Source organism: Phyllobates terribilis, unplaced genomic scaffold (genome assembly GCF_046119375.1).
Source record: "Phyllobates terribilis strain yellow unplaced genomic scaffold, ASM4611937v1 Scaffold_191__1_contigs__length_3620865, whole genome shotgun sequence".
NCBI classification, from domain to species: domain Eukaryota; kingdom Metazoa; phylum Chordata; class Amphibia; order Anura; family Dendrobatidae; genus Phyllobates; species Phyllobates terribilis.
In genome coordinates, this window is record NW_027362951.1 from 189,693 (window position 1) to 201,500 (window position 11,808).

At 44.9% G+C, this 11,808-nt stretch overlaps 1 long non-coding RNA gene across 1 annotated transcript in view; it reads left to right on the forward strand.

The window, feature by feature from the left end:
* Positions 1–11,444, forward strand: part of LOC141213273 (uncharacterized) — an 84,181-nt gene extending 72,737 nt beyond the window's left edge. The window contains exon 3 of the long non-coding RNA XR_012282786.1: positions 11,300–11,444. This is a non-coding gene — a long non-coding RNA (uncharacterized lncRNA). The remainder of the gene's footprint in view (positions 1–11,299) is intronic.
* Positions 11,445–11,808: the final 364 nt, after the last annotated feature.

An 11,808-nucleotide genomic window follows, 5' to 3' on the forward strand; every position in this document is an offset into this window, starting at 1 on the left:
CATAGATTCATTTAGAGGATCTGCAGAGATATTTTGGGGGAAAATAACTTATGGTAACAATTGAACGTGTATAAAGAAGGCTGGTTATCTATTAATGGTCATACGATTGCGGTTTATGTTCATTACAAATCTAAATATTAATCAGAAGTCACTGGGAGAGATTTATCAGCTAAATGACAGAATCCTGTAGTTCTGTGCAGCAAAATCTGTATTTCATGATTTGCTTCACATGTTTTAAACCCTTTCTGTGCCTTGTCTGACAAGAGGCGTGGCTTAGCTGAAAAGGGGTGTGGCTTATATGAGAGGGGAGGGGCCTAACATTCTACTCCAGAAATTACACCAAAATTGTAGCTCACATTTCTGGCAGAAACTAAGTAACTAACTAACTAGATGGTGTAAATGTGGAGAAGACAGTGTAAGAATGTGGCAGATGGATGAAATGGCCGCTGCGGGAGGAATGTGACGCCCCACACTGATTATTACCAGTTCTTGCAGCTGCAGCGCTTACTGAGCGGAGTCACTGGAGGTGACGGGTGGGCGACCCCTGAATAGAATAATGCTCCACATCGCCAGCATGGTCTATTCACTGGGAATCATTCACTATAATATCAGTCAGCATTAAACTGAAGGAAACTTCCCAGCACCTCCTAACAGCTGGAAGTAAGTGCCGGGTGCTGTGACTGCATTATACAACGTGTGCACTGAGGGATCAGCAAACATTGAGGAGCAGATGACAGAATCTGGTAACATTTCAGTTTGCCAGCCATGATGAGTTTTCCACAATAAATTGATTTGTGGCAAAATATTGATGGGAAAATACGTGTATAACACATGGAGGTCTTCTCTAACTTTTTTTATTCTCTTTTGAGTTTTTTAACACAAACTTAGTGTCCAAGTGATCTGAACCTATCTGACTAGAGGAAAACGGATGGTAACTATTAACTGCACTAACAGACTTTATAGGAAAAATCCAGCTCACCAGCAATGGAAATGCTGGAAATCCAGCGTCACAGTCATACAAAAATTTCTTTAACCCCTTTCTGGCATGAGGCGTAATAAGACATCCCTGTGCCCTGGGTCTTAATGACCAGGTACGTATTATTACACCTCGGCGATCGCGCCCGCACACATGCTGTGCTGGCGCGTTCAGCTCCGAGTGTCAGCTGATTCTGACAGCTGACACCCAGTATTCTGTGCCAGGAGCAGCCCGGCACATTAACCCCCAAAATGCTGCGATTTGAAGTCGATCGCAGCATTTCGGGAGCAGGCAGAGGTAAGACAGCCCCTCCTACCTTGGATCAGAGACCCCTCACTGTCTCAGTGTGGTGGTCTTGTTTGTTGCCATGGTGACCCGATGTCTTCATGACTACATCCGGGTCACCAGGCACCAGTAAGTTTGTTAGATCATGTGCAGAGCACTATCTGTCTAACTTGTGTCAGTGCAGAGCTTACAGCCTGCATAGCTTAGAGATGCTGCTGCATCCCTATGCTATACAAGCAATCAGCCTGCAAAAAAATGAAAGTCCCATAGTAGTACAAAGTAAAAAGTGTCAGAAAGTAAAAAAAAAATTGGAAAAATATAAAACAAAATGAAAAAATCTTAAAGAATAAAAATATATTATACGAAACGATAAAAGTAAACATATTTGGTATCACCATGTCCAGAACGACCTGACCTATAAAACTGTCCCACTCGTTAACCCATTTAGTGAACACGGTGTAAAAAAAATGCAAAAAACAGTGCTTTATCATCATACCGCCGAACACAAAATGGAATAAAACGCAATCAAAAAGACAAATGTAAATAAAAATGGTACCGCTGAAAACGTCATCTTGTCCCGCAAGAATCAAGCCACCATACAGCTCCATCAGCTGAAAAATAAGTTATAGCTCTCAGAATAAAACGATGCAATAAAAATGCAAAATATGTAAAGAATATTGTAGATATAATCCCATGTCAATCATTGTATCCTATTTGGCAGGGGATTATAAAGATCTACTGCATACAGTTGTAACTGGACACTTCTACAGCCAAGAAGGAAGAAGGGGGCCCGAGAGAGTGAGTGACAAATATCTCACTTAGCAGCTCCAAGCCAAGAAATTACACCCCCACCAGCTAGCTGGTGGGCTTCAATAGGAAGACCCCCTGGAGATCCAAAATTATGGAAATGCTATATGTCCTAGTTATTTATAAAATAGATTTTCAAGATCCCAAGAGAATGGGGAATGTCAGCCTTACTCCCAGCCCAGTCTAGCGCGTAGGGATGGGGAGATACCAGACACAGCCTTTTGAAGACCCGTAGGGCCACTGTCTTTAGTCTCCTCGTGTAGCAGGGGCCCGCCTGGATCGTGATGACACCAGAACCGACTCCCTAGGACCGTCCATTAAGGAAGTATAACCCATTTTTGTTTTTGGAGTTTATAGCTGAGGGAGGCCATGGGTGGAGATTTAGGTCCAGTCCAGGGGGCAGGAGGGGGAGTGACCCAGAGAGTTTAAAAGCTCCTGCAGTTCTAGCCTAGGGCTTTTTCTCTGGGAGGTCGCGATAACTCATCATGTGAGATAAGTCATCCCCACAGAGGGACCCACAAGCCTCCCATGTGGCAGCCCTCCCCCACAAGCCAGGCTTTCCATCTGACTGGTAACTCACTCTTAATATCTGTTTTTATCTTTTGTACCACTACTATTGTGTTTGCATCTCTGACCATTATGTATTTATAATCCTTATGTATATAGGCGATGTGATGGCGATTAAATATATAGTTTAACCTTGGGCTGATCTTTTATCTCGATCCACGAATCCTCATATCCATTGTACGGTCCAACTAACACGATACCGGGGCTGGTTTCTGGCCCGATAATTCCCGTTAACGGACCTGGGGGCTTATATCTAATGGAAACTTGTAGCAGCTCTACCAGGCTGACAAGGTTCTGTTTCACTGGGGCTAGTGGAAGGGGCCTCTCAGCCTGTCAGGGGTGTGAGCGAGTGTGGTGCCACGTCAGACACTGAGTTGGCAACCTCTTCTCACGCCCGGTACCTTCCTGTACCTGTGTGGACAGGGGGTGTCTGTGTAGAACTGAACCAATCTGACATTACGCGTCCTCGAGGGGGTGCGGAACGTCACGTTGGTGCAAAGGGCAGATCCATATCATGTGATCCGTCAGACGTAACTGTGATGTCAGGCGGGTCGCGAGGTGTGGATCCTTCACATGTGGTGGCAGTGGTGGGATTCTGCGGGATCTCTCTGGTGCCATATCGCCAGAAAAAATTTACATACCGGCATGAGCTGAAACCACACACACATGCTGCTGCACCCAACGCACTTTTCGCCATCTGGGCTTTGACTAGGGACAAGGAACAAAAAGGCAGAGTTGGTATTTAAGCCGGAGTCAGCCAAAAAGGGTGCAAAGTGCGATATAGCAAGCCGCGATTAGCTGGTAACAGAGAGAGGGATCGTCATGCATGACATGTCAACGTCACATCCGGTCCGCGTGACTCGACTCGCTTGAGCGTATCAATAGGGTAGAAGTGACGGCGTTATGCGTTCAGCGTTGGAGCGCAAAACAAGATGGCGTCTTCTACGCTCCACGTTAGAACACAAGGGTCAAATAACAGCCGGCTGGGCTCAGCGCAATAAATATACAAGGAGCCTCATGTCCTGAAACGTAAAACAGAAGTGTGAAAGGTGAATGAATGAATGTTAGTGACCTATTATGAATAAACAGTGGGGGGGGGGGGTAAGCAGATGTGAAAAATGTAAGTAAGAAAGAAGAAAATTGAAAAATAAACTAAGTAATGAGTATACAGTACAGACCAAAAGTTTGGACACACCTTCTCATTTAAAGATTTTTCTGTATTTTCATGACTTTGAAAATTGTACATTCACACTGAAGGCATCAAAACTATGAATTAACACGTGGAATTATACACTTAACAAAAAAGTGTGAAACAACTGAAAATATGTCTTATATTCTAGGTTCTTCAAAGTAGCCACCTTTTGCTTTGATTTCGCTTTGCACACTCTTGGCATTTTCTTGATGAGCTTCAAGAGGTAGTCACCAGAAATGGTCTTCCAACAATCTTGAAGGAGTTCCCAGAGATGCTTAGCACTTGTTGGCCCTTTTGCCGTCACTCTGCGGTCCAGCTCACCCCAAACCATCTCGATTGGGTTCAAGTCTGGTGACTGTGGAGGCCAGGTCATCTGGCGTAGCACCCCATCACTCTCCATCTTGGTCAAATAGCCCTTACACAGCCTGGAGGTGTGTTTGGGGTCATTCTCCTGTTGAAAAATAAATGATGGTCCAATTAAACTAAACCGGATGGAATAGCATGCGCTTCAAGATGCTGTGGTAGCCATGCTGGTTCAAAATGCCTTCAATTTTGAATAAATCCCCAACAGTTTGACCAGCAAAGCACCCCCACACCATCACACCTTCTCATCCATGCTTCACGGTGGGAACCAGGTATGTAGAGTCCATCCGTTCACCTTTTCTGCGTCGCACAAAGACACGGTGGTTGGAACCAAAGATCTCAAATTTGGACTCATCAGACCAAAGCACAGATTTCCACTGGTCTAATGTTCATTCCTTGTGTTCTTTAGCCCAAACTTGTCTCTTCTGCTTGTTGCCTGTCCTTAGCAGTGGTTTCCTAGCAGCTATTTTACCATGAAGGCCTGCTGCACAAAGTCTCCTCTTAACAGTTGTTGAAGAGATGTGTCTGCTGCTAGAACTCTGTGTGGCATTGACCTGGTCTCTAATCTGAGCTGCTGTTAACATGGGATTTCTGAGGCTGGTGACTCGGATAAACTTATCCTCAGAAGCAGAGGTGACTCTTGGTCTTCCTTTCCAGGGGCGGTCCTCATGTGAGCCAGTTTCTTTGTAGCGCTTGATGGTTTTTGCAACTGCACTTGGGGACACTTTCAAAGTTTGCCAAATTTTTCGCACTGACTGACCTTAATTTCTTAAAGTAATGATGGCCACTCGTTTTTCTTTACTTAGCTGCTTTTTTCTTGCCATAATACAAATTCTAACACTCTATTCAGTAGGACTATCAGCTGTGTATCCACCTGACTTCTGCACAACACAACTGATGGTCCCAACCCCATTTATAAGGCAAGAAATCCCACTTATTAAACCTGACAGGGCACATCTGTGAAGTGAAAACCATTTCCGGTGACTACCTCTTGAAGCTCATCAAGAGAATGCCAAGAGTGTGCAAAGCAGTCATCAAAGCAAAAGGTGGCTACTTTGAAGAACCTAGAATATAAGACATATTTTCAGTTGTTTCACACTTTTTTGTTAAGTATATAATTCCACATGTGTTAATTCATAGTTTTGATGCCTTCAGTGTGAATGTACAATTTTCATAGTCATGAAAATACAGAAAAATCTTTAAATGAGAAGGTGTGTCCAAACTTTTGGTCTGTACAGTATATGATTGTGAACTAAAAGTAAACGACACAAAGTGAATAACAATTGATCATACTTTCCATACACTTATGAAAGTGCTACAGTGCATATATGAACAATAAAAAATGTGTATATAATTTATTTAAAACAATAATAAATATATAAGGATTGAGAGGAGCCACTAATTTTAGAAACCTCTATATCAAAAAAGCTATTGTATTAATATACAGCAGCCTGTCACTGGTATTTATTCAGATAAGTTTGATGAACATAACTCCGGAATGTGAAGACCAATTCCTCGTTGGCGAAATATCATCAATTCAGATGCATTTTTATTGTGTAAAAGCGCCAAAACAAAAAAACTATATAAATGTAGTATAGCAGTAAATGTACTGACCCGAAAAATAAAGCGACCTTATCAATTTTACCACACGTGGAACAGCATAAAAAAAGTAAAAACAATTCCTGAATTGTTGTTTTTTGTTTGTTCTGCCTCCCAAAAATAGGAGTAGAAAGCGATCAAAAAATGTCACGTGCCTGAAAATGATACCAATAAAACCGTCAACTTGTCCCGCAAAAAACAAGCCCTTACATGACTCTCTCGGCCGAAATATGGAAAAATTATAGCTATCAAAATATGGGGATGCAAAAACTAGTCTGTGCAAAAAAAGCGTCTTTTATGAATATGAATCTGGTATCGTTGTAATCGCACCAACCTGAAGAATAAAGTCGTCTAATCACTTATACCACACGAGGAACAGCGTAAAAAATAAGCTCTAGCATTAGAGTTACGGTTAGACCACGGCCTCATTATCAGTATTCGGTCAGTATTTTTTCTCAGGAGTGGGAACCAAAACCAGGAGTGGGTGATAAATGCAGAGTTGGTGACTTGTTTCTATTATACCTTTTCTCTGATTGTTCCTCTCCTGGTTTTGTCTCCCACTCCTGAGAAAAAATACTGACCAGATACTGATAATGGGGCCCTGGCCTTAGGGTTGTTTTAGGGTTAGGGTTGTGTTGAGGTTGGGATTTTTTCAAAAGTAAAGAAAAAAAAATGATGACGATATGGTGACTAGTCTTGAGCGCAAGTGCTCGCTACTTGAGTATGCATCGGGTGCCGGGTATGCACTGAGTATCGCAGGTGCTCAAGTGACATGCTCGAGTGTCTGCCCCATATGTTTCACGGCTGTTATACAGCCAAAAGAAAACACATGGGGATTGCCTGCTATGCATCGGCAATCCCTGCATGTTTTTTTTTTGTTTTTTTGAGTGTCTAAAAACCGTGAAACATGCGAGGCGGGGACTCGAGCATGTCACTCGAGCCCCCGCGATACTTGTTTCATACCTGAGTACCTGATGCAAACTCAAGTAGCGAGCACTTGCTCTTAAGACTAATGACAACATATTCAATATGATGACATAATGTTATCAAACTCTGTGTTCTGTGTCGTACCTCTGGGTTCAAAATGTTCACTATACCCTGTGACAAAGTCACTGGCAAAGTACTGGAGGGAAGATGTGTAGCACTGAGATTAGGAGCTCCAGTAATTAAATATAGGAAAAAGGTTCCAGCACACGAAGGGGTTACTCAGCCATCTTTAGTTCTAAGGTGGTTAAACACCTGTAGAAAGGAAGGGGGTCAGAGGATAAAATCCCAGCCTTTTAGAGCATTTGTGTGTAGGGTGGGTTTGGAGGTGAAAGCTCTGAGCTGTTTTGTCATGTGAAGGAAAGACAAACCTTGAGTTGTTTGTTCCTGAAGCGGGCGGTTACTCGTAGCAGCAAGGACTGTGCCATACTTTATGTTTTGTTTTTCCTGTTAGGCCAGGAAGGCCGTGTTTGTTTTTGCTATCTGTGCTGTGGTTTATGCAGCATTCTTAATAAACCCAGCAGAAGATTTAAAGAGACAATGTTCCTGTGTACCGCTATATGCAACCAAGTGAGCCGATCTACAACAACCCCTTGATAAAATCCTTGGGGGGGTCTAGTTTCCAAAATGGGGTCACTTGTGGGGGATGTCCACTGTTTAGGTGCATCAGGGGCTCTCCAAATGCGACATGGCGTCCGCTCTCGATTCCTGCAAATTTTGCGTTCAAAAAGTCACACAGTGCTCCTTCCCTTCTGAACCCTGCCGTGCGCGCAAACAGTGGTTTTTCCCCACATATCAGGTATCGGCGTACTCAGGAGAAATTGCACAACAAGTTTTGGGGTCCATTTTCTCCTCTTACCCTTGTGAAAATAAAAAATTTGGGGCTAAAAGATCATTTTTGTGAAAAATGTTAAATGTTCATTTTTTTCTTCCACATTCCAAAAATTCCTGTGAAGCACCTGAAGGGTTAATAAACTTCTTGAATGCTGTTTTGAGCACCTTGAGGGGTGCAGTTTTTAGAATGCTGTCACTGTTGGGTATTTCTGTCATATAGTCACTTCCACCTCCTATCCACGATCTGTCACAAACTCTCGCAACCCTTCTAACCTTATTCCTATCCGCCCAGCCCCCGCCTCCCCAGTCCCACTAACAGGAGCTCTATGTAATGCTCGCTCCATGTGCAACAAACTTTCCTACATCCATGATCTTTTCATTACTAACAAAATCTCCTTCATCGGCATCACCGATACCTGGCTCACCACCTCTGACACGGCGTCCCCAGCTGCACTTTCGTACGGTGGATTCCATCTTTCTCACACACCCAGCTCCAATTTCAAGCATGGTGGAGGAGTAGGTTTTCTCCTGTCAGGCAACTGCTCCTTCACCCATATCCCACTGCCACCCTCCATTACTCTCCCCTCCTTTGAAGTACACTGTGTGCTCATCTACTCCCCCCTCCAACTGGCCATCGTTTACTTGCCCCCCAGGACTAGCCACCACCTTCTTTGACCACTTCAACACCTGGCTGCTTAATTTCCTTTCTGATGACATCCCCACTATCATCATGGGTGACTTCAACATCCCCATTGACACTTCTCACTCATCTGTCTCGAAGTTTCAACCTTGCTCAATGGTCTTCAGCCCCCACTCACAAAGATGGCCACACACTGGACCTCATCTTCACCCACCTCTGTTCCCTATCTAACCTCTCAAGCTCACCTTTCCCTCTTTCTGACCACAACTTACATTCTCTTACCTCTCCTCTCCAGGTACACAAGCCACACTCCACAAACTTGCACACCCTCACAGAAATCTCAAACACCTTGACCTACACTCAATCTCTGAATCCCTTCTCCCTCTCACAGGCATAAGTTCATTACACAATGCAAATGCTGCTGCCACTTTATATAACACCTCAATAGCTGCAGCTCTCAAATGGGTCGCCTCCTCACACGTATCACAGCTCGCCCATTCAACCGGCAACCCTGGCACACCAACCTGACTAAAGAACTGAGAAGGGCCTCCAGGGTTGCTGAGTGGAAATGGAAAAGGTCCCACTCCAACGAGCACTTCATTGCATTCTAACAGTCCCTCACTACCTTCAAGTCCACACTTACTGCAGCAAAACAAACATACTTCTCATCTCTCATATCATCCCTGTCTCACAACCCTAAACAGCTATTCAAAACTTTCAGTTCTCTCCTCCGTCCCCCAGCGCCTCCTTCATCTCCTCTCATCTCAGCCGAAGACTTTGCCACATTCTTCAAGCCGAAGGTTGACACTATCAGACAAATCTTTTGACTAAAGTTCCCACAGCCCCTCCTCACACCTACTCAACCATCCTCCTCCAAAACCAGCTTCTCCACCATTACAATCAACTCTCCTCTTTACTCTCCAAATCACACCTCACCACCTGCAAACTTGACCCAGTCCCGTCCCACCTCATCCCTAACCTTAACACTATTCTCATCCCAACCCTAACCCACCTTTTCAACCTGTCACTAACAACTGGTGTCTTCCCCCTCATGCTTCAAACATGCCTCGATCACACCCATCCTCAAAAAGCCATCCCTTGACCCATCCTCTCTGTCTAGCTATCGCCGCATATCACTTCTCCACTATGGCTCAAAACTACTGGAACAACACGTCCATTCTGAACTGTCCTCCCACCTCTCCTCTTTGACCGCCTCCAATCTGGCTTCCGACCGCACCACTCCACTGAAACTTCCCTGACTAAAGTCACCAACGACCTACTAACTGCCAAATCCAAGCAACACTACTTTGTCCTCCTCCTCCTGGACCTGTCATCTGCCTTTGACACAGTCGACCATTCCCTCTTACTGCAGACTCTCATCTCTTGGCATCACGGACTTGGCTCTATCCTGGATCTCTTCATACCTAACTGACCGGACATTCAGTGTCTGCCACTCACACACCACCTCCTCATCTCGCCCCCTATCTGTCAGTGTCCCCCAAGGTTCAGTCCTAGGACCCCTGCTCTTCTCCATCTACACCTTCGGCCTGGGACAGCTCATAGGGTCCCATGGCTTTCCGTTTCACCTCTATGCTGATGACACACAGATCTACCTCTCTGGATCCGATTTCTCCTCCCTACTAACCAAAATCCCACAATGTCTGTCCGCTATTTTATCCTTCTTCTCTGACAGGTTTCTAAAACTTAACATAGACAAAACTGAATTCATCATTTTTCCACCGTCTCACTCAAACCCCCCCAATTGAACTATCCATCAAAGTCAATGGCTGCCCAATCTCCCTAGTCCCGCAAGCCCGCTGCCTCAGGGTAACCCTGGACTCTAACCTCTCCTTTAAACCACATATCCAAGCCCTTTCCACTTCCTTCCGACTCCAACTCAAAAAATATCTCCCGGATCCGCACATTCCTCAACCACGAATCTGCAAAAACACTAGTGCACGCCCTCATCATCTCCTGCCTTGACTACTGCAACCTCTTGCTCTGTGGCCTCCCTTCTACCACTCGCACACCTCCAATCTATCCTAAACTCTGCTGCCCGACTAATCCACGTGTCCCCCGCCTCTCCTCTCTGTCAATCCCTTCACTGGCTCCCCATTGCCCAGAGACTCCAGTGTAGGGCCAGCAATGGCAGCCCTGGGAGCAGCAGTACAGTATATCACTATAACCATAGTGAGCATCCAGGGGATGTGTGGCTGGCATGGCCGTGCTGTTTCTGTGGCAGAAGCCACATGATATAAAGACAAAGTAGCACTCTGTAGTGCTAAAGCATGGAAACATGAAATACATGGAATTTGAATGTCATTACTGCTTTAGATAATAAGAAAAAATGGAGATGTTTAGCACATAATTTGGCCAATTCTTGCAAACCCAGCAGCCAACGACAAGGCACTTTCCGGTTTGCTGGGAACTGATCTAATGTGAATCCTCTGCTAGGCTAAAGCCTGCATTTATGGGTAGCTAGGATCCTGCTGCAATTAAATCCGCCACAGGCTGGAGGGTGGAGCGCTCGGTCAGAGAGACAATATACAAATAGCAAAAAACTGACTGTCACTTCCAAATCAGAAAACTGGTGTGTACAAGGCCACTCTGGAGCGGGGCTGCGCCCACTAGTCGGGTTCTGCCCGGGAGTATGTATAATGCATATATCACCGCCGTCCCCGGGTCAGAAACCAGCGACTCCGCACAGTGCCCAGTCTCTGCGCTGGAGGATTTATAAGTCTGCAGTTACACAGTGACCCGACAACCCCTTACAGCAAGCCAACCATTTGCTTTGTGTGTAATACCAGGGTGAACCCAAGGTTATGGAATGATTTGTACTCACAGAACTATAATAAAACAATATATTTGTCACTTAGTTGATTTTCTTATAGAATGATCAGACTCGCAGAATTGCAAGAAATCAGTTCTGCAGTTTTGTAGGAAACACTTTGCCCATAAATCCAAAAAACTTTGCTAAAACAGCTGAAAAGAATTCTGCCACCATCCCTTTCTTTTAGGAAGGATAATGGCCGTTCTCTTTCTTCCCTTTCAGAAGGCGTTTAATGTGTCCAGCGACTGCTCTGCACTTATACCGCTGGCAAACACCGCAATGAGGAGCGACGTCCAGGAAAGTCAGGCGCGCGGCTTACTACGTCTGGGGAGGCGCAAAGAAGCGCTGGAGAGCGCAGAACTGCTGGCAATGGAATTGGAGACATTATAGGAAAAGATTATTTGTCCAACTTGAGAAGAAAAAGTTGCTTTATTATGTTTAAAAGTAAAAATGGATGAAACTTACTATTATGCTCTAGTTAAAAAAAAAGGTATGGAAAAGTTGTCATATTTGCATTGGTCCAGGATCTCCTTCTGCCAGTGACACCTATGTGGGAATGGAGCTGCCAACACCTGGGACCAGCGCTGATATAGTGTTGTGGGAAAACGCTGCAAAGTCAGAATGCTTTAAAAAATAAGTGTTGTGTAGGGGGGGCATGTCCGGCAGCCATTGGGTGCGTATGTGTCCAAGGGGGCTCCGAGCTACACAGAGGGCTCATCCCGGCATGGAGG